This window comes from Equus asinus, chromosome 22 (assembly GCF_041296235.1).
Source record: "Equus asinus isolate D_3611 breed Donkey chromosome 22, EquAss-T2T_v2, whole genome shotgun sequence".
In the NCBI taxonomy this organism is placed as follows: Eukaryota; Metazoa; Chordata; class Mammalia; order Perissodactyla; family Equidae; genus Equus; species Equus asinus.
The window spans coordinates 25,078,480-25,104,478 of record NC_091811.1 but is presented as its reverse complement, the minus strand read 5'-3'; the positions used below and the strand labels follow the sequence as shown (position 1 = coordinate 25,104,478).

The following is a 25,999-nucleotide window of genomic DNA, read 5'->3' as shown; positions in this document are numbered from 1 at the left end:
AATGAGGGTATAAATCTATACTCGATCATGCTGCTACTCCATACTTCCTAGGCTTGTCCTCTGGTGGCTAAGAGAGGTTGTTCTCGAAGGTGTCAAGGCGTATGAGAGGAAATGGTTTATATTTCCTTTTAATAGAAACACTATCTTGTTACAAGTTCTAGAATGAATATCTGTCCCTTCAATTGTCTGATAAAAGGAGCATCAAGTCCTTGATCTGGTCTATCTCACTCTGCTACCTCCAGCTCTTCATTCCATCACTCGGGGCCTACAGGCTAAAGATTCTGCATTTCCAAGAGCAGGGTCATGACCCAGGAAGGAATCTCTTCAATCAGGTTCAACTACCCAGTTAAATCAATCCACCAAGTGACAAGGGTTGTGGCAGGTTCACACACCTATGACAAAGTCCTTCTGAGGGAAACACCTAATTGGTAACCTGCAATCTTCCTCTCAGTGCAGAGGGAGTGAGTTCCGATCTTTCCAGCTACAACACTCTTTTCTCCTGCCTCTCACTTCATTACATCGCCTATGAGACATAGAGGCATTATTATTTTTATTAATACAATGGATTAAAATCATTTGATTTGGACATCTGAGAAGTTCTTGAAATCGTAGAGGGCCTCCTGGGATAACCTGACCCAGCACTGGAAGTCCTTGGAGAAGAGGCCCGTGGGTCAGATGGACCCGTTCTAATCTGATTCTGGCTGCAGGGCCTTGGGCACGGCATTCAGCCTCTCTGAGACTCAGTTTCCTCATCTGTAAAATGGGATAACACCATCTAGCTGATTAAGTTGTTAGTAACAATAAATGTGATGAATATCAGTAAATTGCTTGGCCCATAGGCATACAATAAATGGTAGATTTAATCTAAGATACTAATATTAAAGGAATAGATGCTATAGTATGCTAGATAAAAACTCATAGATGGAGAACAGCTCATTCTCGAGGCATTTTTTCTAGTTTAGGTCACCAAAGGATTAGATTTAACATGTGCAAGAGGGTAGAGCTGAGCAAAACAGACAGGCGAAAAGAAAGATAGAGAACTAGTCAGTGGAAGGAAACATTTCAGATGAAATTACACCCTTGGAATCCAAAGACAAGGGCTAGGTTTTTGAGTTTTAGTCACTGCTGAGGAGTAATGAGATGGCGAGTGCATGGTTGGGATCATCTCTCGGGCAGGAATTTCGTGCAGAATTTGTGACAGGAGAAAGGCCCATGTCCCTCCTCTCTGGACGGGCCTGCTTGTACCAGGGAAGCAAGTGAACCAAAATGCCCTCTCTCCTGGAGCAGATGTGTGACTCTGGGCTGGGAGGTGTGGGAAAAGCCTAGAAATAAAAGGCAGAGGAGAACCTTTATAATCCTGATGCTTGAGCAAAATGCAATGATTACTGTGCAGCATCTGGGGGCAAGGTAGGTTGAATGCAACACCAGGCTCTCTGGAATCTTCTAAAAACAACGATGAATACAAACAACTTACAAGAACAAAAGAGACCTTTGCACCACAAATGCCAAACAGAAATCTATGCAATTCGGAGGCATGAAATACGCTGTTTATAGTTAAAAGCAAGAATGAAGTGTATACATTTTCCAAACCACATACTGGACTAAACCTAACTTATTTATTTTCCTAAGCCTTAAACCAATTCTGAGTTTAAGTATAAAAATTTAAAGATGTAGGGGCCGGTCCAGTGGTGCAGCGGTTAAGTTCTCATGTTCTGCTTTGGTGGCCCAAGGTTCACCAGTTTGGATCCCAGGTGCAGACATGGCACCACCTGGCAAGCCATGCCATGGCAGGCGTCCCATATATAAAGTAGAGGAAGATGGGCATGGATGTTAGCTCAGAACCAGTCTTCCTCAGCAAAAAGAGGAGGATTGGCAGCAGATGTTAGCTCAGGGCTAATCTTCCTCAACAACAACAACAAAAAAAATTAAAGACATATATCCTAGTGAGCCAGGGCAGAATCAATTTTATAAAACTGAATTAGGTACTAATTGGAATATTAAAATATACTTAGACTCAAACTTAAAACAAAGAGTAGCTTGAGAATTCAACTCCAATTAGATTGAAACAAAAGGAAATGAACTCACAATTAGCCAATAGTGATGATGATGATGATGATGCTACTGTACTCCCTGGTATTTGATTCTCAGAGTGATGGCACATATCTGTGTACCCAGGGTGCATTGATTGTGGGTTCCCCTCTGCAATGACCTCAGTATCTTCCTACTGGATACTCTTCCTTCTTGACTGGTGTGGCCTTTGAGAAATGTGTTGGGCTGCAGAACACAGGGGAAGGTTAGGTCCCTCATAGGAAAACAGAAGATGGCTAATTAACGTCTTCAGCTTAGTAGTTATTAATTGTACTATTAGCATCTTGGTCAGAGATTATGCCAGTGTGTGTGTGTGCTTGCGTGTGATCAATATTTAGGCCTTTTCACATGTGCATGTCTTAATAATATAAACAATTAGCCACTTAAATTTACTCGTTTTGTAGGAATGTGTTCTTTACATTCTGAGGACCCTTAGAGGGAAATAAAAATGTGGACTCCCACCAGCGAGACCAGCACAGAGTGAGTTATTCGTGTTGCTGAGGTCAGAAGGAATCAACGTCAGAATTCCAGAGCGACATGGAAACTGGGGCTCAGGGAGAGTCTGTCCATGGAAGAAGAGGAAGCTTTGGGAATGTGGGTGGTGGGAAGAGGTACACCTGAAGCAGTAATTTGGCAGATCTTCCTGGCGAAGGCGAAGATGCTAGCCGAGGGAAATAAAGGGGTTTGATTCCATGCAGCCAGGAGCTTGACAATGGCTCAAATTTTCAGAAATGTGGCAAACCATGATGACTTGGCCAGAAGGCCTCAGTTTTCTGTGGCTTCAGATTTACTCATCTGGGAACACGGGCCCTCCTAGCCATCATAAAGGAAGGAGCCAGGCCGTCCCCCCGAGAATGAGCTGCTGATCCAGAAGCTGAAGAAAGAAAGGACTGTGCCATTCTTGGCTCCTTCTCCATCCGCATTCTGGCCTCAGTGCTCTTCTCCCCGGAGGAAGACGCAAAGCCTGCCCTGCCTGCTCTGCAACCTCGGAGGGGAAACTCATCCAAGGGGCTGAATCAGATCCGCTCAGGTCTAAGGAGAGTGAGCTCCTGCAGGCACAACACCTTCCGAGTTTTCTCCAGAGGACAGTTGGAGGCGCGGCCTCTATGCCTACGGCGTATCTAAATGTCAGCCCCCGTGGGAATGATTCCTTCGAGTTTGTCTGGCCCCACATCGAAGAGTTTAACTTGGATTCCTTTCTCTCATTTCATTTGTCTTCCCCTGTCCTACTTTCCCCTGTGGCTGAGAGTGGTTTTTCCATTTCATTTTGCAGACATGTGAGGCATCTCACTCCCCGTGTTCCCCACCCCATGCTTCCACACATCTGGAAGAGCAATGTTCACATCTGGAGGCCATTCTCATCTGGAAGATGTCTTTCGACATTCTTTTCTTTGAAACTCAATCCATTCTCTTGTTGAAAAGGGCCTCCGAACTACTAGAATCATTTGCAGAGGCTCAGAAAAAAGTCCTCAGTTTCATCCCGACATGGTGGAATTTATGACTCAAACCAAACCGAACATTATGTTTCTGATTGCTTTTTTTGGTAATAAATTATTTTCTGAGCTTCATGTTGAAATGGACTGGAAGTTCTAGCCTAGGTCACAGACAAAAGGAAGATGGAAAGTGAGATGGTCAATAATCACAAGGTAAGTCCAGTTCCTAGCTCCGTGACCTTGAACATGACAGTCATTTCCTCATCAATAAAATTGGGGTTCATTGTTTAAAATTAGATCAATAACCCTGCTTTGTTATCCCGTAGCATTGTTTAGGACACAGTGAGATAACCTATCTGAACATATCTGGTCTCACATTTAGATAAGGATTGATGAAAAAAGAGGGGGAGGTGGGCCACGCGCAGGTGGTCCAGTGTTTCGTTGGTTCGAATCCTGGGTGCGGACATGGCACTGCTCATCAAACCATGCTGAGGCAGCGTCCCACATGCCACAACTAGAAGGACCCACAACGAAGAATATACAACTATGTACCGGGGGGCTTTGGGGAGAAAAAGGAATAAAATTTAAAAATCTAAAAAAAAAAAAAAAGAGGGAGAGGCTCCTGTCAGGTTGACAGTCTCTGCATTTGCACATCCCTCTCCATGAATCCATAGAAGACCCCAAGGCTATGGCTCTATGATGCCCCACTGGGTAGGGGAAAGGCAGAAGTCTCCGGAACAGAGTCCCACTGTCAGCCACATGCTCTCATTCTAATCAGGTTGACAGTAGAGCATCTGATCAGTGGTTCCCAAATTTAATGTGCGCACACATTACCTGGCCATTCTGACAAAATGCAGATTCTTGTTCAGCAGGTCTGAGGTGAGATTGAGGTTTGCATTTCTAACAAGCTCCCAGGTGATACCTATGCTGCTAGTCCCAGGACCCTATTTTGAATAACATGGTACTGGGGAAGTAGATCCCCAACCCAAAAATGCAACCTCAGCTAACAAGCAAGTTCGTCATTTTTGCGGTGTCAAATCTAAATCTCAAGTGCAGTCCGTGGAAGGAGAGGCACGGAGAGAAATGGAATTCACCTTCTGGAAATGCATCAAGACCTGTTCAGCTCAACTTTGACCCTCTCCTGCACCTGTCCTCTTGGATGTGAAGGGAAAACTAACTTCCTTACTTCACCCCATGCCCTGCCTTCAAGTATTTCCCCTCCTGAGTCACGTTGGCGCCTAGAGGAGGGACTGCCCCAGCTATGGACTGCCACACCTTTGACCTTCAGCACGTTGCCCAACTCCCAGCCAGGCTGCTACAAGAGAGAGAAACATCAGTGCTATTTAGCTGGGCTGGGCACTTCCATCAGCCTCTCTTGCCCCTGAGCCATGTTGCCTGGCAACCAGAGGGCAGGGGAAGGGGAGGGATGGAAGCAGGTGAGAAGGCAGGGAGGAAATAATGGAACAGGAGAGACAGGGCTGAAGCTCCTGGTCACACAGACACACACACTTAGTAGGAGAGAATGTTAATAAGCCTCAGAGGGAGGATGCCACTGGGTGTGAACCTAGAAAGCAGGGGGCCAGAAGTTTACCAGCATTCATTTTTTCCATTTGATTGTTTCAAAGATGCTAATAATAAAAGGAGGAGGAAAAAAATTCTACTTCTTAGATGATTTGGCAAGGCAGGAGGAAAAAACTAAAAAACTCTTATAAAAACCGAGGGAATCATTAAACGGTGTGGAGGGGGGTGAGGCGACGTTGGTAAAAATCCTGTGCTAAAAACTAAAACATGTCTTGAGAAGTGGCCAAAAAGTTTATGGTAAGGTCTGAAAAGCTGAAATGAGAAGCCACCCAGGCATGGGCTCCTAGTGGCTGCTGAATGAGGAGAGGTGGGGCGATTCCACGTGGCCCACCCACAGCCCCCACCTGCTGCCCTTTCAGTGTGTCCCTGTGCAGGGGCCACCCAGGCAACAGGAGGATGCTGGACAGCAGACTGCAGTCCAGGGAGGCAGCTAAAGAAAGTGGCAGGAACATTTTGCATTCCAGTCACAGTTATGGAGCTTCAGTTTTCTCACAGGTCGAAAGCCTTCATTCCGGCCTGTAAGAGTCTCTTCAGATGCTTGTGACAGCCCCTGCTCTGGCCCTCCTGCTTCCTGCCATTCCCACACTCCAAGCCGTACTCCATATTGCCGTACGGATGAGCCTTCTAAAACAGATGGAATCATGCTGCTCAAAACTTTGCCTAGTTCCCCAGTGCCAACAAAGGAAATTCCAAACTTCTTAGCATGGCATTCGATGCTTTCCACAGCCTTGCCCCAGTCTGCTTTTCCAGAGTCATCTCCAGCTTCTCCTACCAACCCCCAACCACCCTACAGTCCAGCCATCATAAACCATACCATTCTCCACCAAGCCATCAACTCCTACTCTTCTGTGCCTTTGCATATTGCTGTAATTCCTCATTTGGCTTATCTTCCAAACAACCCCTATTTACTCTTTTTAAAACACACAGAAACAAAATTGAAAATTTTCCAAAGTAATATGTGCACACGATTTACATATTTAAATGGTGCAGAAGACTTAAAATCAAAGAAACAACCTATTGTCTTCCTCTTCCTCCTCCCTATCGCCTCTCCCTCAATTAAATCCCCCTTCGCTCTTTTTTAAATTTTCTCCCCTGGTGGTTACCTTCATTTCTCTAGGAACTATTTCTTGATTTCTATAAAATTATTTCTTAATTTGGCAATTTTACATAGGCTTTTTTTTTGCATTCTGACTCTAATAAATGAGTGTTTAGCACACATGGAACATACTACAATTTTCATTTTCCCAGTGGAAACTTTAATCACTTTAAGTTCAAGAAGAAACAACATAAGACAAGTAAGAATTCAGACGCCGAAGTCAGTCTGGCTGGGTCCAGATTGCTAACTTACTACTTACCACATATGTGATCTTGGTCAGTCGACTTAATTTTCTGTCCTTATGCTATCTTCATAAATGGTGGAGGATACAACATAGTGTTTCCTTCATCTGTAAAATCTGTACAGATCTCTCTAGAACTATAGCAAAACTGCCATCTGCATTTCTCTTCACTATTTTCCAAGGTTGGAGATACTGTTTCCAGAATCCTGTGTCTCTCCCTGGCTTGCTTTACACCCTCATTTTGCTGGAGTGTGTCCTCAAATGACTTCCCTTAAAAGGCGCATGGAATTAAGCCTTTCCAACACCTCATCTGTCTGAAAATCTCATTTCTTCCGCCTTCAAAATTCACAACTATTTTTGCTGGATATAGAATTCTAGTTGAATATCATTTTCCTTCATAAGTTGAAGCATTTCTTTATTGTCTTCTAGCATCTAGTATTGCTCTTACAAGTCTTTGATGCCCATTTATTTACAAGTTGTCATTTTTCTTCATTTTTCTCTCTCTGGAACTATTTAAGGTCTCTCTTGTGTTGTTAATGTTATGAATTTTTAAATGTTGCATTTGCTGTCTTTTATTCATTAGAGTGGATACCAGGTAAATAACTCTGTCTTAACTTTTGTATCTTTCAACTCTGAGAAATTCTCTTGTAATGTTTCTTTGTGATTTCTTCTCTCATATTTTTCTTTTTGGATCTCCTATCAGTTAGCTGTTGATTCTAACTGTCATTCTGGGTTATTTTAAATATTATTTTGTTGTTGCTCTTTTTATACTCTCTGTCTTTTTCTTTTACTTTTCCTCCATTTTATCCTCCAACTTTTTATTAGCATTTTCATAGCATCATCATCTTGTTTAATTGATGCAGTGTCTTCATAAATGTCTCTGAGGATACAAAGTAGTTTCTTTCAAGGTCCTTATTTACCCTAAATTATCTCTTGTTTCCAACGGTGTCATTTCTGTATTTCACAATGTTTCTTTTTCATGGATCACAGTTCCCTCAAATACCAGTCATTGGCAGTTCTAGCAAAGCTGACTGTGAGCTTGCTGTGCACCAGCAGGCCTTGTTGACTGCTAGGCTCCATTTCAGGGTGAGTAGAAACGGAGCCCAGGTGTGGCATTGGCTCCCACACTAAGAATAGTTTGTTCAGTTTCTTTAGAGAGGAACGGTCATTCCTCTCGACCTAAGGGTGGAGAAGTAGGGGTTCTCTCAGCTCATATCTCCCTCTTGCTGTCCATATTCTCTTCGTTGTTGGAAGTTTACACCCATTTTTACTCCTTTGCTGTCATGTCATGAGAGCTCAGAAGATAAAGCAAATAAAGTTGTGTTTCAGGAATCCAAAAACAAAATGACAATTCTAAAAGTTTCCAGAGAAAAGGTGTAGATACCCTGAAAAGAAACAGGAATCCTTAATATCAATAATGGATGCTAAGCAACAGAATAATTTTTTCAGTGTTGAAAGACAAGAATCTCCAATGTAGAATTTGAACTCCAATGAAACTATCTTTAAAATTGGGGGCAAATTAATGATATCTCAGGCATATGTAAAAGCTCTTTAAATATTCTCTTGGAAGAAGTACTCCTTTAAGAAGAGAAATAAGTACAAGAGAACACTGTGAAGCTTATGTTACTTAAGAAAAAATAGACAACACATAAATTTTAATTTTTTTCCAAAAAAAACAAATGAATATTAAGATATGGAGTAGAGAAGCAGAATCAAAAAGACTTATGGAGCATTATATAACACAGATAAGGGGTAATCCATACCTAGACATTATAGTGAATTTATAAAGTGCCAAAATTGGTGAAGAGTAAATTAAAAGCTTGCATAAATAAATAACCATTATAGAAATTAAAATAGTAAATACTTTATAAGGCTAATAAATATAACCTTGATTCCAAAACTAATTAAGAACAACATAAGAAAAGATTATGGTATCAACATACATAGATATTTATATGTCTAACATATACGAGAAACTTGCAAATCAACATGAAAAAGATCAGAAACTCAAAAGAAAAATTAGCAAAACGTGTAATACACAATTTAGAGAGTGGATGCCAAGTATGAGATGAGATATGTATTTCTAGGAAGGCCTAGAAATCAGAGAAATACAAATTTTAAAACAGTGGTACACTACTTTATACACATCCAATATACAAAGATTAGAAAGCTAGGTAATACCAAGTGCTGGAGAAGATTCAGGGAAATAGACTTATCCATGTATTTCTGGAGCAGCATTAAACCGGCACAGCCATTCTGGAAAACCACCAGGCAGTACTTAGTGAAATCAAGCATTCATATACCTATGCCCAGCAACCCCCCATGCTGGGTGTGTGTCCAGAGAAGTTCTCACAGAGGTCCCTAGGAGCCCATGCACAAGGGTACCCGTCCTGTCATTAGAGACTGTCACGTTTGAGTCAGCGGTTGGCAGTTGGGGGGAGTGGCAAATGAGGGAGGGGGGCAGAAAGGGAATGAGAGTGAAGACTCCGGATGAAAGGGAAAAACAAATAACCAAAATAAAACCAGAATGCGACCTGGCACCGCCTGTTAATGAACTGCGGAATGTGTTTCACTGGGCTCTCTGCGCCTGAGATCGCGCAAAACAGAAAGCGCCACGCACGCGCATCTCCTCACCACCTGGTACCAGACCGTGGGTCGAGGCGCTAAGCACAGAAAAACAAAGGAGCACCTGCTGCCAGATGGCTTCCCTTGCTTTGAGCCAAGAGGTGAGTTTTCCTTGACCTTCGGACAGCATCTCTCCCCTCCCCCCCTCCATTCATCTGTCCTAGAGAGAAAAAAGGGCCGGCCTCACCCTCTAGAAACAAACCTCTCCCTGGCCTTCAGTAATCTCCAGGATTAGTGTTTCCTCCCCAAATCTCATTTCCTTCGACAGAACCTCCCGGATTGCTCAAGCCCTCACATTAGAGCAGCGGGGACATTCGTCCCCTGTACTCCCCAGCGCATGGCTGCGGCCCTCTCATGGCCTCAGACCTGGGGCGGAAGAAGGGCTAAGGAGCCAGAGGGAGGCAAGATCCTATGTTTTCTGGGGAACATAAATTATTTCCGCCGCAGTAACTTCTGCGCCTTCCTAGGTAATCAAACTGTGCACCTGGATAGAGAAGCCCTGCCTCCCGCAGATAAGAATCAGAATGGATTTATTGAAGTGACACAGTCATAGAGAGAATGCAGCACAAAGGTGAATTCCAAGAGCGGGTCAATTTACACAGATTTTTTAAATGAGAATGTTACTAGCCCCTTTTTTCTCCCACACAGGCCTGTACCAGACTTCTCTTCTAGGACTAAAGCCTCAGTTTTTGTATCCCCCCTCGGTTCCTCTTCCACAGATCTTGCCCTGCCTCGTTGCCCAGCTCAGACAAACACCCTGCACCATCTTCCCCATCTCCTCCCCACTGGGAGTCGGGGACCCTCAATCTTGGACTTCTCCAGACTTCACCAGACCGCAGAATGGCCTTAAATCCTTTCCAGTTTGCTTGTCCTCAGCCACCAGATAGTCAGTCAGCAGTACTCATTAAGCTTGTTCTGTGGGCAAAGCAGTGTACTGAGGCCTTATCAAGAAAAACTGCAGGAACAGAAGTGGTAGACGTGCCCTTTCAGGATGTGAATTAGTGTCTGTGGGTCCCCTGGTAAGTGTAAACCGTTATCCTTATCATTGTACATCCATTCCTTTATTTATCTTCACAATGACCCCAGAAGTTAAAGCCCCATTTTCCCTGTTTTCCAGGTGAGTAACCCGAACCTCTCAGAGACTGAGGAAGCTGCCTCAAGTAACAGCTGGTAAGTGACAGTGCAGGACTTCTGACTCCAAGCCCAGGCATCTGTCACACACCATGGTTGCCATAAAGAGAGCCTGTCCTCCTTGGAAATACAGAGCACCGTGCCCTGAAATAGACTCGAAGTATTTTCAGAATAGCACATCAAGAAGAGCACACGCACGATAAACTCTGAGCTTGTGTGTCCTGGTCTGCTTCGTGGAAAAGAATGGTTCAAGAGGGAAAGGTTCCTAAAGGGGGTAACCATTAAAATCTAGTTTGAAAGAACAGAGAGCTATAGATTGGCAGGCAAGAGAGAATAAATTTGGAATAAGCATCTTCTCTTGAGGTTACTTAGACATTCCTACTGTCGTGGAAAGAATTTTCCACCGTGTCTCCCAGAGTGAGAGGAATCCGGCTGAAACGTGGCAGGGTGGATTCAGGTTAAATAGCACAAAAAATATTTCTGGTGATGAGGTGGTTAAATACCAAACTATTTCCCTAAAGGAAGTGGTGAAATGTAGATTTTCTTTTCCCTCGGATGACTTTAGCTTACTCCTGTTGGAAACGGGAGATGGAATACATGAGCTCCGGAAACCTCGTCTGAAAATGGCAATTCTGTGGCTATAAGATAACTTTATTATGCTCACGTAAAAAGAGCTCAGGGCAACCCATATAACAAGACTATTACTCAACCCCGGACCCTCCCAGAGAGCCACAGCGAAGGGTTTTCTCACCTTTCCTCCCTGTTCCCATATCCAACAAGCATGAACCAGAAACGGCCTGAGTCACCAGGTCATGTGACTGAAAGTGCACACGGGGCCTCTCCACACTTGGCACGGCCAGATGAAACCCAAATCGCCGTGCCCTGCAAGCTAAGAGCACCAAGCAGTTGCAGGTTTGTCTCAGGAAACATCCCGGGGCTGCCGTCCAGCCATTCAAGCTTTTGAGAAACTTCTTACTTAGAAATGATTCATTCCGAGGCACAATGGCCTGGCCATAAGACGGGTTCAGTTGGCCACGTTGTTCACATTGGGGGTCTGCTGGACACTGCAGCTCCAGGATTGCTGAGGGGAGGCCTCAGCGCCACTCCCTGCTGTAGACGCCAATCACTGTTCTCCACAGAAGAGGATGTTTGCAATGGCTCCTCCCCTGCTCTCTGGCTGCTGTTCAGGTATGTGTTAGTCAGTCAGTCAGTTGATTAGTTGGATGTTAGTTGGTTAATTGACTAGTTTGGATAGTTAGTTTTGCAAATAGCACAAGGGCACAACCCACCTCCAAGAACACGATGTTGTTTCACGGGCTCGTTAAAGATTTCATTGCCCCTGTGGGAAATCAGAAAAGGCCCTGAACAGGAAGCCCACATGAAGAAACTTTTCTCCTCCTGCTCTAATGATTTCCATTTTCCTAAGAATCCTGGACTCAAAGACTATTCAAGTTAGTCAGACCTTAGGAATCATCATCTAGCGCGACTTCATCGTTTTCCAGGAAAGGAAGCCCAAGCCCAGAGAGATGGAGCGATTCGCCCAGGGTCACACATCTGGTCCGTGCCCTTCACCTAGGAGTGGACCAGCACACATCCAAGGTGAAGGAGGAGGAAATAGGCCGTTTCCCTCTTGTATTTCCAGTGATGGGGTTTGCCTAAGATTGACAAGTATAGATTCAGACGTTTCTCCCTCCTATCAATGTCCCAAGCACCTCCATCACCACCAAACTCACACGTAAATTGCCTGTTCTGCTCCTTCTAGGAACTCACTAAGCCTTTTATTTCCATGAGACGACTTTAAATTTATAGGCACCATCAGTTCCCTCTAGCAGAAATGAGAATGGCTTCCCGACCCACAGAAGGAAAGGGGTGCCCGCAGCAAGCTCAGGCTGGGTGGCAAACACCCACCCAGGTCTATCATCCACCTTTTCTTGTTCTTTCCGTTCTTGCCTCCCAATTCCCAGAACCCACCTCCTCACCTGGAAAGTAGATCAGTCAGGTGTAGACAATGTGGGTGTTTGAAAGAGCCAGGTTTTTCAAATCAAAAGGCCTAGCTGCATATTAGCTGCATGGCCTTACTCAAGACATTTAACGATTGGCATCTTTAAATTGAGTATGATAATGCCAAGGTCCCATGAGAATGCAATGAGATCATATTTTGGGAAAGCCCTTTTGAAACTATGGAGAGGAAATCTAAGGGATTTTCATTACTGCCTCCAAGGCGCCCTATGCCTGACCATGCGTTAGAGTTCACAGCCCAGAGGAAGGGTGTTGGCAGCTGGGCTGGGCCAGAGGCAGGGCTGGAGATGGGAAACGTGTTCTCCTCCACCTGTGTACACAGGAAAGTGCCCTTCCCACAGTCCTCAGAGGGAGCACGGCAGGGGCACGTGTGGTGCGGCTGGGGCCAGCTGTGAGCACCATCCCAGAATGCACTATGGCTGCTACTCCCTGTCAGCCCTTGAAGCTGCTTTTTTTTTTTTTTTTTCTGTTTTTAGTTCTCATGGCTTCTGGGGCATTTTAAAGAGGCTGTGTCACTACTGGTCTGGCAAACAGGCAGCTTGCTCTAGGGCAAGAACACTTTTTTTCTCAGCCTGAGTTTGTGCAAGTGGAGAATATTGGGGATGTGGATGCCTAGTCCCAATTGCTCCACATCCTTCAAGCACTCAGCTTTCCCCTCCCACTCCAGTATCTTCAGCAGTCTTTTTTTTTTTTTTGAGGAAGATTAGCCCTAAGCTGACAACTGCCACCAATCCTCCTCTTTTTCGCTGAGGAAGACTGACCCTGAGCTAACATCCGTGCCCATCTTCCTCTACTTTATATGTGGGACGCCTGCCACAGCATGGCTTGACAAGCAGTGCGTAGGTCCACACTTGGGATCCAAACCAGCGAATCCCAGGCCACTGAAGCAGAACATTCGAACTTAACCACTGTGCCACCTGGCAGGCCCCTCAGCGGTCTTTTTTTTTAATTAATTTTTTGTTGAGGTAACACTGGTTTATAACACTATAAATTTCAAGAATACATCGTTATATTTCAACTTCTGTGTAGACTACATCATGTTCACCACCAAAAGTCTAGTTGCCGTCTGTCGCTGTACACATGTGCCCCTTTACTCCCTTCGACCTCCCCTCCTCCCTACTTCCCCTCTGGTAACCACCGATCTATTCTCTGTGTCTATGTGTTTGTTTGTTGTTGTTTTTGTTTTATCTTCCACAAATGAGTGAAATCATAGGGTATTTGGCTTACTCTGTCTGACTTGTTTCCCTTAGCATAATACCCTCAAGGTCCATCCATGTTGTCACAAATGGCAAGATTTCATCTTTTCAATGGCTAAGTAGTATTCCATCTATACATACACCACATCTTCTTTATCTGTTCATCTGCTGAGGGGCACTTAGGTTGCTTCCAACTCTTGGCTATTGGGAATAATGCTACAATGAACATAGAGATGCATGTATCTTTTTGCACTAGTGTTTTTGTGTTTTTTGGATAAATGCTCAGAAGCTGGATCATATGGTATTTCTATTTTTAATATTTTGAGGAACATCCATATTGTTTTCCATAGTGGCTGCACCAGTTTATATTCCCACCAGCAGCGTATGAGTGTTTCCTTTTCTCCACATCCTCTCTAACACTCATTATTTCCTGTCTTTTCAATAATAGTCATTCTGATGGGCTTGAGGTGATATCTCATTGTGGTCTTGATTGGCATTTCCCTAATAATTAGTGATGTTGAACATCTTTTCATGTGCCCGTTGGCCATCTGTATATATTCTTTAGAAAAATGTCTGTTCATATCCTTTGAACATTTTTTAATTGGATTTTTTGTTGTTGTTGAATTGTACAAGCTCTTTACATATTTTGGATGTTAATCCCTTATTGGATATATGATTTGCAATTATCTTCTACTTGCACAAATTGGTAGATTGTCTTTTCATTTTATGAGGTTTCCTTTGCTGTGCAGAAGCTTTTTAGTTTGATGTAGTCCCATTTGTTTATTTTTCCTTTTGTTTCTCTTGCCTGAGGAGAGATGATATTCAAAAAGATATTGCTAAGACCGATGTCAAAGAGCTTACGGCCTGTGTTTTCTTCTAGGAGTTTAATGGTTTCACCTCTTACATTCAAGTCTTTAATCGATTTTGAGTTAATTTTTGTGGATGGTGTAAGATAATGGTCTACTTTCATTCTTTTGCATGTGGCTGTCCAGTTTCCCAACATCGTTTACTGAAGAGACTTTCCTTTCTCCATTGTACGTTCTTGGATCCTTTATCAAAATTAGCTGTCCATAGATATGTGGGTTTATTTCTGGGTGCTCAATTCTGTTCCCTTGATCTGCGTGTCTCTTTTTCTGCCAGTATCATGCTGTTTTGATTACTGTAGCTGTTTAGCATATTTTGAAATAAGGGAATGTGAGACCTCCAGTTTTGTGCTTTTTTCTCAAGATTTCTTTGGTTATATAGGATCTTTTGTTGTTGTCTTCAGCAGTTTTGACAAGAAATGATAATCTCCTATCTGACTAAGATTGATGCCTTGTCCTCTTTCTCCACCTCAAAGACTTTGTTCCTTCCAGAAGGAGCATCCTCTTTTACTCAAGTTAGCTACACCACCTGCTTCATCACTTCTTCCTGAACTGTCTTCCCTCCATAAGCATGGCTGACCCCATCCCACAGCCCCTTCAGTTTCTCCTCTCCCCAGACTTTTTCTCCTCTGTCTGTGGGCACATTGAGATTTCTAGTAAGGTGAGGCATGTTCCTTGATGTTTCTTCCACTATTTACAATCCTATTTGCATTTTCTTTCCATTGCCACACTTTTTAAATCAGTGATCTGGACAAGTAGTCTCTTTCTGAAATGAGTATTTTTGCCTCACCTCATGCTCTGTAGAAGCTTTACTCCCAAAGGTCACCAAGGAATTGTCAAAAGGTCAATGACTAATTTTTGGTCCTCATTCTTCCTGTGTAATATTGATGTTCCACTCAATGGGATTCTGTCCTCCTGTGGCTCCTGTGGCAACACACAACCCTCATGTTTCTGCTCTCTGCCTGCTCCCATGTCCCCTTTGTCAACACCTCTTCCTTTTACTGCCTCCTTACCATGGACGTTTGTCAAGATTCAGTTCCCTGGGGCTCTGCTATTCTGTGTATTCTCTTTCCCTTGTTAATTTCACCCACTCTCTGGGATGGATGTTTGCTTCATTCTGAAAATGTGTCCAACATCTGTATCTACATATAAGACTATTTTTACCCAAAAATGCCTATTCGATGTTGTCTTCCTTGGGGCTTTCATAGTGATTTGATATCTAAAATTAAATTCATCATCTTTCTGGCTTCTGCATTTTTGTTAATATTATAACTTCTCTCTTAATTAATCACTTAGGGGCTAAACTTGAAAACCATTCCTAATTCCTCCACCTCTCTCATTCCTCTATTTAATCACCAAGTCAAGTCAGTTCTTCTTAAAAACTTTTGCAACCTCCTTTCCTTCTTGCCCATTTTATTCTTACTGACTTCATCCTTCCTAATTCAAGTAATTCATTCTTTTATTCATTCATTTAACAGATATGTCTGGAATGCCTATTCTGCACCAGGCTTTGTGCTAGGAACTAGGTAAGTAAAAATAGACACAGACTGCTCCCTAGTCCAGCAATGATATTTATAAGCTGGTGGAAGAAACTAATGTTCCTCAAGAAAATATTAATGAATATATAGTACCTACAAATTGAAATGAATATTCTGAAAGACAAGGACACAATTAAGGCTTGAGACATGAAGTGTGAGTAGAAGTTGACTAGAAAAGTGGACATGGCTTGTGGCGAGAAGGAAGAAAGTTACTTACTGATGGAATAATTTATTCAAAGACCATTTGGTCAGAAAGAACACAGTAACTTCAAGAAACTGAGAGAGGTCAGTGAGGCTGGAGCTGAGACAGCCAGGGACAAAAATGAGGCTAGAGAAAAGGGAGGGGAAAGACCATGTCAGGCGTGGTCAACCAGGGTAAGTTCTTTGGTTGGACTCCATCCTAAGATTGATGCAGAGTCTTTATTATTACTCACTTTAACTACAGCAATGGCGTCCTGCCTGAGATTCTGACTTTTCCTACTTCAATCTGTGCTGCATGTCATGATAAGAGTGTTCATTAGATAATCCTCCAACCTATCTAGATTTATTTCTCAAGACCAGCTTACACAACTAGTACATTACAGCCAACTGGTCTACCCTTTGATCTCCAGGCTATTTAGTGCTTTCCTGACTCTGTGCCTTTGCTCACCTCCTCCACCCCTGCTTCAATTATCATCTACTGCTCCTCTCTACCTCATGCCTACGCACCATTGAGGGGATCATTTAAATCCATTATTTTCTGGAAACCATTAATATCCTGGCCACCTTAACTTAAAATGCTCTTGACAACCATGACATATGCCACTTACATATCACAAAAGCCTGGACTTTAGAGCTAGAAAGTCTTGGTTTGAATCCTGGTTTTGAGCTAATCACTTAATTCTAGAAGCCTCAGACATCTAATCTATAAAATGGATAAAAATTATTGTACTTATTAAATCAGAATACACTTCTAAAGTATCTAAAAGTGTACTTAGCACATAGACAATGCTGAATACTTGTTATTCATGTTCCCGCCTTCAGCTTCTCGTACTTTTCTAAGGAAATGTTAGGCTTTTTGAAGAAAGGGACTATCTGTTTTACAAAACTACCCCTATTGGCAGAGGATAGGATTATCTATAGAAAATCTACATAGAAAATTAATATCAATAAAATTAATAAAAGCATCAGCAGTTATTAGAAACAAAATCAATATATAGAAATCAATAGAATATGTATATACAATGAAGTACTATTCAACCTTAGAAGGTAATCAAGTACGGATACATGCCGCAACAGAGATAAACCTTAAAACATGTGCTAAGTGAAAGAAGACAGTCACAAAGACCACATATTATGTTATTCCACTCATATGAAAGTCCAGAATGGGGAAATCTATAGCGACAGAAAGCAGATTAGTGGTTGCTTGGGGCTGGAGGAGGGGGGGGGGGATGGGAGAGCAGGAGGTTAGCTGAAAGACAGTGAGTTTCTTCTTGAGATAATGAAAATATTCTAAAAGGGACTGTGGTGATGGTTGCATATATCTTTGAATACATTAAAAAGCATTAAATTGTATACTTTAAATGGATGAATTGTGTGATATGTGAATTACATCTCAATAAAGCTGTTAAAAAGTCAACAGATGTCTCTAAATAAGTACTAATCAATTAGAAAACTTTATGGAAAAATCTCATTCACAAAATCAACAAAATCTGTAAGACACCTATAAAACTAATAAATATTGTATAAAATCTTTGTTAAGAAAAGTACTGTATTGAAGTACATAAAAAAAGACCTGAATGAACGGAGAAATAAAACATGTCCGTGAATGGAAGACTCAATATTGAAAAGACAGCAATTCTCCCTAAACAAATCTATAAAAGAACTATGATTCCATTCAAATATTTATTTAATACTAAAATTCACATGTAAGGGAAAAGGGCTAAAATATCCAAGACATCCCTGAAGTAGATAAATAAAGTGAGAGGCAAGGCTTGCCCTCCCAGGGATCAAGACTCATTATAAAGAAGATTTGTTGACAGAGGCCAGCCCAGTGGCACAGCGGTTAAGTGCTCACTTTCCACTTCAGCAGCCCAGGCTTCACTGCTGTTTGGATCCTGGGTCAGGACATGGCACCACTTGGAAAGCTGTGCTGTGGTAGGCATTCCATTTATAAAGTAGAGGAAGATGGGTGCAATGTAGCTCAGGACCAGTCTCCCTCAGCAAAAAGAGGAGGATTGGCAGCAGATGTTAGCTCAGGGCTAATCTTCCTCAAAAAAAAAAAAAAGAAGATTTATTGACAGAGTGTGTTAGCAAAGGATGGACAAATAAGCCAACAGAACAGAATAGAGAGTTCAGAAACAGACTCTCATACAAATTCAAACTTGGTATATGAGTGAAATGACCTTAAAAAGTCAATGGAGGGGTCAGCCCTGTGGCATAGTGGTTAAGTTCGGCACACTCCGCTTCGGCAGCCTGGGTTCGTGGGTTCAGATCCCAGGTGAGGACCTACACTACTTGTTAGCCATGCTGTGGTGGCAGCCCACAGATAAAGTGGAGGAAGATTGGCACAGATGTTAGCTCAGAGCTAATCTTTCTCAGCAAATAAAGAAATAAATACATAAATGGAGATTTTTTAAAGAAAAGATGGGATATTTAATAAATGATCCTGATACAACTGATTCCCCACAAAATTGTATCTCTCCCTCCCACCAACCAGAAATAAATTCCAAATGGATTAAAGCATAAATCTGAAAAGAAAGCCTCATACCTTTTAGAGGAAAAACGGGAGAATATCTCCATGGTCTCACAGTAGAGATTCTCCTTTTTTTTTTGAGGAAGATTGGCCCTGAGCTAACATCTGTTGCCAGACTTCCTCCTTTTTTTTCTCCCCAAAGCCCCAGTACATAGGTATATATCCTAGTTGTAAGTCATTCTAGTCCTTCTATGTGGGATGCCTCCACAGCGTGGCTTGATGAGTGGTGCGTAGATCCATGCCTAGGATCTGAACTGGTGAACCCCAGGCCGCCAAAGCAGAGTGCATGAACTTAATCACTCAGCCACAGGGCCGGCCCTGAGATTTTCTTAAACAAGACAAAAAAGTAGTAACTTTATATGAGAAAAATGAATTAATTTGATTAAATTGGATTTTCTAAAATTCTTTACTATAAAAGTGAAGCATAAAGACAGGTCACAGACTGAGAGATGAAATTTTCATTGCATATAATCAAAAAAGGATTAATGTCCAGAGAACAGGAAATGCTTACACAATTCAACATGAAAGAACAAACAACCCAACAGAAAAATGGTCAAAGGATACAAATAGGAAATATACAGAAAGAGAAATCCAAATGGCCAACATCTTTATGAAAAGATGTTCAACCTCACTAGAATCAAGAAAATGGAAGTTTGAAAAAAAATTAAAGCTTGTCAATACCAAATTGTTTCACGGATGCAGAGAAATAGGAATTCTTACAACTGCTGGTGAGAATGTAAATCGGTACAGCCCACTATGGATGAAAATATGGCACGATGTAGTAAAATTAAGGACATGCATCTCTAGGACCAGGGAATTCTCCTAAGGAACCTTCAAAAAACTATAGCACAAATGCATGCAGAGGCTTGTTTTATTTATTCGTTTATTTATTTTTTTGAGGAAGATCAGCCCTGAGCTAACATCTGGTACCAAGCATCCTCTTTTTTTTTTTTTTTTTTTTTTTGCTGAGGAAGACTGGCCCTGAGCTAACATCCATGCCCATCTTCCTCTACTTTATACGTGGGACACCTGCCACAGCATGGCTTGCCAAGTGGTGCCATGTCTACACCCGGGATCTGAACCAGCGAACCCCAGGACCACGAACGAGAATGTGCACACTTAACCACTGTGCCACCGGGCCAGCCCCAGGAGGCTTGTTTTAAATTTCTTTTGCATTATCTGTAATAGTAAAAAAAAAAAAAGTCTAAACAGAAGAATGAATAGTTACGATTAAATATCTATAGAAGTTAGTGTATTAACATGGATAAATCCCAAAAAATTCATTTGAGCAAGAAAAAAGAAACCACCTCTTGAATGACACATCACACCGTTTATACACATTTTTAGAACTTGAAAAACAAAACTCTGTATAATTTATGGACACAAAAATGTGTAGTAAATATAAGAACATGCACAGAAATGACAATGAGAAGCATAAAGAAAAGGCTCCTGGAACAGGCGGAGGGTGACAACTTGGGTGGAGTCCCACGGGGGATTCAATTGTTTCTGTAAGGCTTTGCCAAATATGGCAAAATTTAAGATTTTAAAACTAGTGGTGACCATAAAGAATTCTTATAAATATTCTCTGTTCATTGCTATATGTTTGAAATCTTCAATAATAATAAAAAGTAAAAACCTAGGTTTTTACAAATGTACTAGACAAAAGGTTAATATCTTTAATATATCAAACTTCTTGGAAATAGGTAAAATACAAAAACATCCACCCTAGATAAATGAAAAAAATAACATGAACAGAGAACTTCCGAATAATAAAATATAAATAGTTAAGAAACATCTTAAACCCACTATCAAAGAAATTCAAATAAAAAGTAAATAGGTATCATTTTCACATATTAGATTAACAAAAATATTTTTCTTGGTATTACTCATTGTTGGCAAAGCTATGATTCCGTGAACACTCAAAAGTATAAATTACAACTAACATTCGGAAAAACTATTCCAGAGTTTGGATAAAAATGTCTATAATTTTCTACCTTGTGGTTACATTTCTAGATATCTATCAGAAAAAAAAAACAGGAATGTAATAAAAATTTAGGTTCAGAGAAGTTATTTTTTGCATTGTTTATAATAGCAAAATAATTAACCAACATAAACAATCCAAATTAAGGAAATGATTCAATAAATTACAGATTATGGTTTACCCGTAAGATGGACCATTATGTAGTCATTCACTTACGATGGTGTTTGTTAAGAATTCTTAAAGCTATTGGGAAACAACTGTGCTGTAGTGTCAAGTGGATATAGGGTATAGACCCGTATGACAGTGTTCCCCCAGCTATGTAAATATACACGGGGTCCTCATTATCCGCATATTCATTATCTGAGTCTCCGTAGTTGCAAGATTTAATGAAATGAGGAGAAGGCGTTTAGAGAACCCGCCCAAATCACATGCAAAGCCACTAACAAATAAGGATCTGGAAAGTTAGATCAATAAAAAATTGAAGAGAAAGTGAAGAAGAATGGTAACAAGACATTCCATGCAAAAGAGAGTAATTTGACTGTTAAAGTATTATGAGAGGCCATTGAGGAAATTGATGAACTCTTCAAACATTTTTGCAATATTGGCTTCTTTATGATTGTGTTACAAAATAATCAAATGTGAAGTGAAAGATGTAGCATTAAGCTAGCTTTCATTTTCTCTGGAAAAATTATCCCACGATCCCCTCCCCCAACATTTTATTTATTAATATTTTCTTCTAAGAATTGATGTATAATTCCAAGTATAACCTAAATTTTATTTTAAGGGTTTATAATAAAGCTATTTGTACAATTTTTACTACATTTTCAAGGTAAAAATCATAATTAATCTTTTTAAGTACTTTTTATAAAATTTTGATTTCTATTTTAATTGATTAACTTCAGATGATTCTAGGTTAACAAAGAATTCCTGATTATCTTGTGTAGAAAATAAAGAGTAGAACAGCACTCTCCAGTAGAAATATAATGTGACCCATTTGTGTAATTTAGGTGAAATTAATTTTAATAATATATTGTATTTAACACTATTGTTCAAAATATAATAATTTCAACATGTAATCAATATAAAAATAATTAACGTAATTTTTTTTACTAAATCTTCAAAATCCAGTGTGTATTTGACACAGCACATCTCAATTTGAGCTTGCCACATTTCAAGTATTCTATAGCTCAGGTCTAGAAGAAAATGTACCAAAATGTTTTTCAAAATGCACACAAAATGGTTGTGCATGAATGGAGGGATTAGACATGAAATATCACTTCCATAATTTAAAACTTTTTAAACTTTCCATATTTTTAGCTTTCTTTTTTCATTTATGAAGAGTAACATTTTTCTCTCTCTCTCTCACTTATGGCTTAAGTATTTAAATAATACATTTTTTCCCTGTTTCTCTTTATGTCCTTTGCTAGTTGCATTTCATTTCCTGCTTTGGCTTTTCTGGTTTTCTCAGCAAATTGTTTCCATTTTTTTTCCATCCTTTTCACTGGTAGCCTGGCGAACTTCCACCTCTGAGATCATTTTCAAGCAACCCTTGGCCCTGCCAAGTTAATTGCTTTCTCCCCTTCCCTGCTTTCTCATGGATCAAGATTGTTTTTCCTTATGTTATTAAAACCGTATTGTTTTCTTATGAAACAAGCAGTTCTCTTGGACTTCTTTGTCTTTTAAAAACCCTTCCCAGGGGACACTTTCAGTTCTTGGAATCCAGTTAATTGATTTTCATTCCTCTTCTCCTACAGGTTTTCTCCCATCCGTCTTTCAGAATCATACATTTTATAATGTAGAAATGTATGGTCACTTTCAATCAGGTTGCTAAATTTAAATTTTCGAATACGTATTCCCTGAAAGTGATTATCACATCAAGGGCTGTGTTTTTCAATCTGGTGATTTGATTTCTCCACCACCTGCCAGAAAGGGCCGTTTCTCCTAAGGGAGCTTCAGAACTTCCTCCGCATCGCTTCCACGCTGTCTCCTTCAAAGAAGATAAACACAGAAGATGTTGGGCTGCACTGCAGCATTCTGTATTGAAAAACTTCGGTTAAGTTGTTCAAAGAAAACTGTGGAGCTTGGTCAAGAGATCGTGTATCATTTTCTTGAGGCTAATTGCTAAATATCACTTTTCTGATGTCCTTGAAGTCCCTGAATCAGCTGAGAAAAGAATTGTCAGTATTCGTATGACCTAAATAATTTTGAAATCTGCCCTGGATATTAGGCCACTGGTACTTATTACTGTAAGAAACTACACACTCAGAAAGTGGAAGAGTTCATTTAAATAATGGAGTCGAAAATAAAGTGAAAAAAGTAATAGAGGTGGGGAGGGAGGTACTCAGGTAGCAGTTTAGTGAATACTAACGGCTGACCAAAGGGACTCACGCCCAAATTTACAGATGCTGAAATCTAACTCCTTGAACATCTGCTCAGGAACCCACACAGGCCACCCACAGAAAACAAGAGGATTTTTTTTTCTCCCTCCAGGGGTGGGAGTGGAGGACAAAGGATAATAGCTTCTTAATGCAGGAAGCAGAAAAATAAAATAGAACAAACACCCAGATTTGAGGTAGAATCAGTTAATGGCAAATTATATTTGATGTGCATTCTGAGTAAAAATGATGAACAGATCAAATGAGATTATTTTGGGAGGCTCCTTATTTGTTTGTATTCTGCCCTTCTCTGTGTAGGGCTTGAGGAGACTGCAAGACACTGAAAATGTTAACATCCTATATAAATGAATGTATGGGAGGCAAGAAAAAAAAGAAAGAAAGGGGGAGAATGGAAGGAGAGAGAGAAATTTCAGTTAAGTGTATTTCATTTGTACAATAGGTTTCCTGGAGGGGGAAAAAAACAAGACAAAATATTGCTTATCATTTGGTTAAATTCAAAAAACGTTTGAGTACGTGCTCTGTGCTAACTTGTGCTTGCTAGATGCTAAGGAGTGTCACAAGATGACCAGGGTGATCAGATCTCTGCATAAGGCAAAACTGTGTGCTCCCTCCCGCCACCACACACCCACGGAGGTCAGTGCAGTTTTTGCCCCATCCCAAGCAGGAATCCACACTAGGATGGAGCCCAAACCAGTGCCATGCCTCCTCTGAGCACGTCCAATCTGGAGGAGCCTCAGAAGATAGGAATGACTCCAGAATTTATCTGGGGTTTGCAGAGCTGACCTTAACCTTGAGTTATTGTCAACTCGTCTATACGTGGTCTCTGGCCACTCCCAGGATCGCTCAGTCTTCTCATTAACTTCTAAACTAGCTGGATGGGAGCTCCTGGGTAATGCCCCGACCCTGAACAGAGTGTGTAGGGAGAATGGCCTCCACAGCCTGTATAAAGCATTATTTATGTGTAATGGGTTACTTCAGTAGGTCACTCTCTTCCCCCAAGAAAGAGCAGAGGTGCTGTAAGTTAAGAGAACCCCTCCTGTCTGGGATGCGGTCAGCAGAAGGCCTGGAGAGCTGCATTTGGGAGTCAGTTACTAGCTGTGCCCTACTAAACCAATTGCTCAATCTTTCATGTTTCCTTTCTCTCAGCTTTCGAATGAAAGTAATATTACCTATGTCACAGGGTCACACTGATGATTAAATGAAATAAGATACCTGAACATTCTGGAAATGTCTAACACAGATGTTAATATTTATAAAATTATGACAGAGTTTTCTGGATAGGTGAGAAAACAGATTTCTTTGACAGTTGAGGGAGTAAACATGAGAGACTAGACTCCTAAGAGAGCCGCTGGAGATACAGGACTGGACTCAGAACGTTGAAAGGAAACATCCAGGTCATGATAGTAACTACCCAAATCATCAGATTCTGCTCTGGTGAACGTGGGGTTATATTTTATCATCGTATAGAGCCTAAAGTCCATGTGTTGTCTGTGATAGAATCATAACCCAAGAACAGCAGAAGGCAGCCTGAAATCCACTACCGTCAAGGGCTTTAGAGGCCAGGGAGCGGTGTGTTCCAGAAGCCGTAAACACGGGAGGGAGGCAGGGAGGGAACGGGCCACTTACAGCCATCTGGCTACGGTCCTACCACACCCTCATCTCCATCCTGTCTGAACCCGCCCTCCTGGGGCCGGCCTGAAGCTGGACCAGATTCCAGATAAGCGCCGTTCCCTGGCCAATCACCCGAGGACACTCAGTGTTTCTTCTTGGGTCCCAGTCCTGGGTTTCTTTCCCCTTCTCGTTGTGAATTTTGCAATTTTCTCTGTTGCATCTTTTCAGCCCACGTAATAAAGCTGTGAGGAGACAAATGCTGAGTTGACAAGCAGGGCAACAGAATTGAGCTAAAATGGTCCTTTGGCTCTCACTCCTGGTAATCCTAGAACTGCCAGCTTCTCCCTTTTATCTGTTTCCTCCTGGCAACTAAATGCCAACGAGGAACATAGTCTCAAAAACGTGCCTCTATTTTACAGACAGTTGTAGAATCCAAGACACTGTAAGAATTTTGAGCAATTAAAGCAGGAACCATGAATAAGTAAACTTTAATTAGCTTTGGACAACAAATCCAAGTCAATGATAAAATAATACCCAATATTTATACAGTAGGCTAAAGTTTACAGTGTTTCAGACCCGTTACCTCATTTGATGATGAGAGCTACACTGTGAGGCAGATATTTGTGGTAGGCAGCCTCCAAGATGATACCAAATAATTCTCGCCTCTGGTATTCATGCCCCTCCGTGGCCACCCCCACACCAAATAGTGCTGACCTGGACAGCCAATAGAATATTACCAAAAAGATGGATGTGACCTCCAAGTCAGGTCATAAAGACATTGCAGCTTCGTCTTATTCCCTCTTGGGTCACTCTCTCTGGGAGAAGTCAGCTGCCATCACATGAGAGCACTCAGCAGCTGTGATGGTAAATTTTGTATTGTCAACTTGACTTGGCTAAGGAATGCCCAGATAACTGGTAAAACATTATTTCTGGGCGTGTCTGTAAGAGTGTCTCTGGAAGAGATTAGCACTCGAATAATTAGGCTGAGTAAAGAGATCACCCTCCCCAATGCAGTTAGGCATCATCCAATCCATTGAGGGCCCCAATAGAACAAAGAAGATAGAGGAAAGGCGAATTTGCTCTCTCTGCTTGAGCTGAGCCATCCATCTTCTCCTATCCTTGGACACTGGCACTCCTGCTTTTCAGGCTTTCAGGCTCAGACTGAGATTTACACCCAAGGTGCCCCCGATTCTCAGGCCTTTGGACTCTGACTAAATTACACCACCAACTTTCCTGGGTCTCCAGCTTGCAGACAGCAGATCATGGGACTTCTCAACCGCCATAACTGCATAAGCCAATTCTTATAATAAATAGGTAGATCGATAGATATCCTATTGGTTCTGTTTCTCTGAAGAACATTGACTAATACAGCAGCCCAGTGGAGAAGTTCACATTTTGAGGAAGAAAGGCCTCCTGACAACAGCCAGGAGCAACTTGAAAGTGAATCCTCCAGTCCCCATGAAGAA

General features: G+C 41.5%; 2 long non-coding RNA genes across 2 annotated transcripts; one reads left to right on the top strand and one right to left on the bottom strand.

Moving 5' to 3' along the window:
* Window positions 1-2,091: 2,091 nt before the first annotated feature.
* On the bottom strand, window positions 2,092-11,072 carry LOC123287812 (uncharacterized). The gene is made up of 3 exons (XR_011497201.1): window positions 10,947-11,072; window positions 6,458-7,824; window positions 2,092-3,682 (listed from the first exon to the last, which is right to left on the bottom strand). It is a non-coding gene; the product is annotated as an uncharacterized lncRNA (long non-coding RNA).
* Window positions 11,073-11,244: 172 nt separating this feature from the next.
* LOC139041655 (uncharacterized) lies at window positions 11,245-25,503 on the top strand. Its single transcript, XR_011497200.1, has 3 exons — window positions 11,245-11,383; window positions 15,752-15,799; window positions 22,281-25,503. It is a non-coding gene; the product is annotated as an uncharacterized lncRNA (long non-coding RNA).
* The last annotated feature ends 496 nt before the right edge of the window (window positions 25,504-25,999 follow it).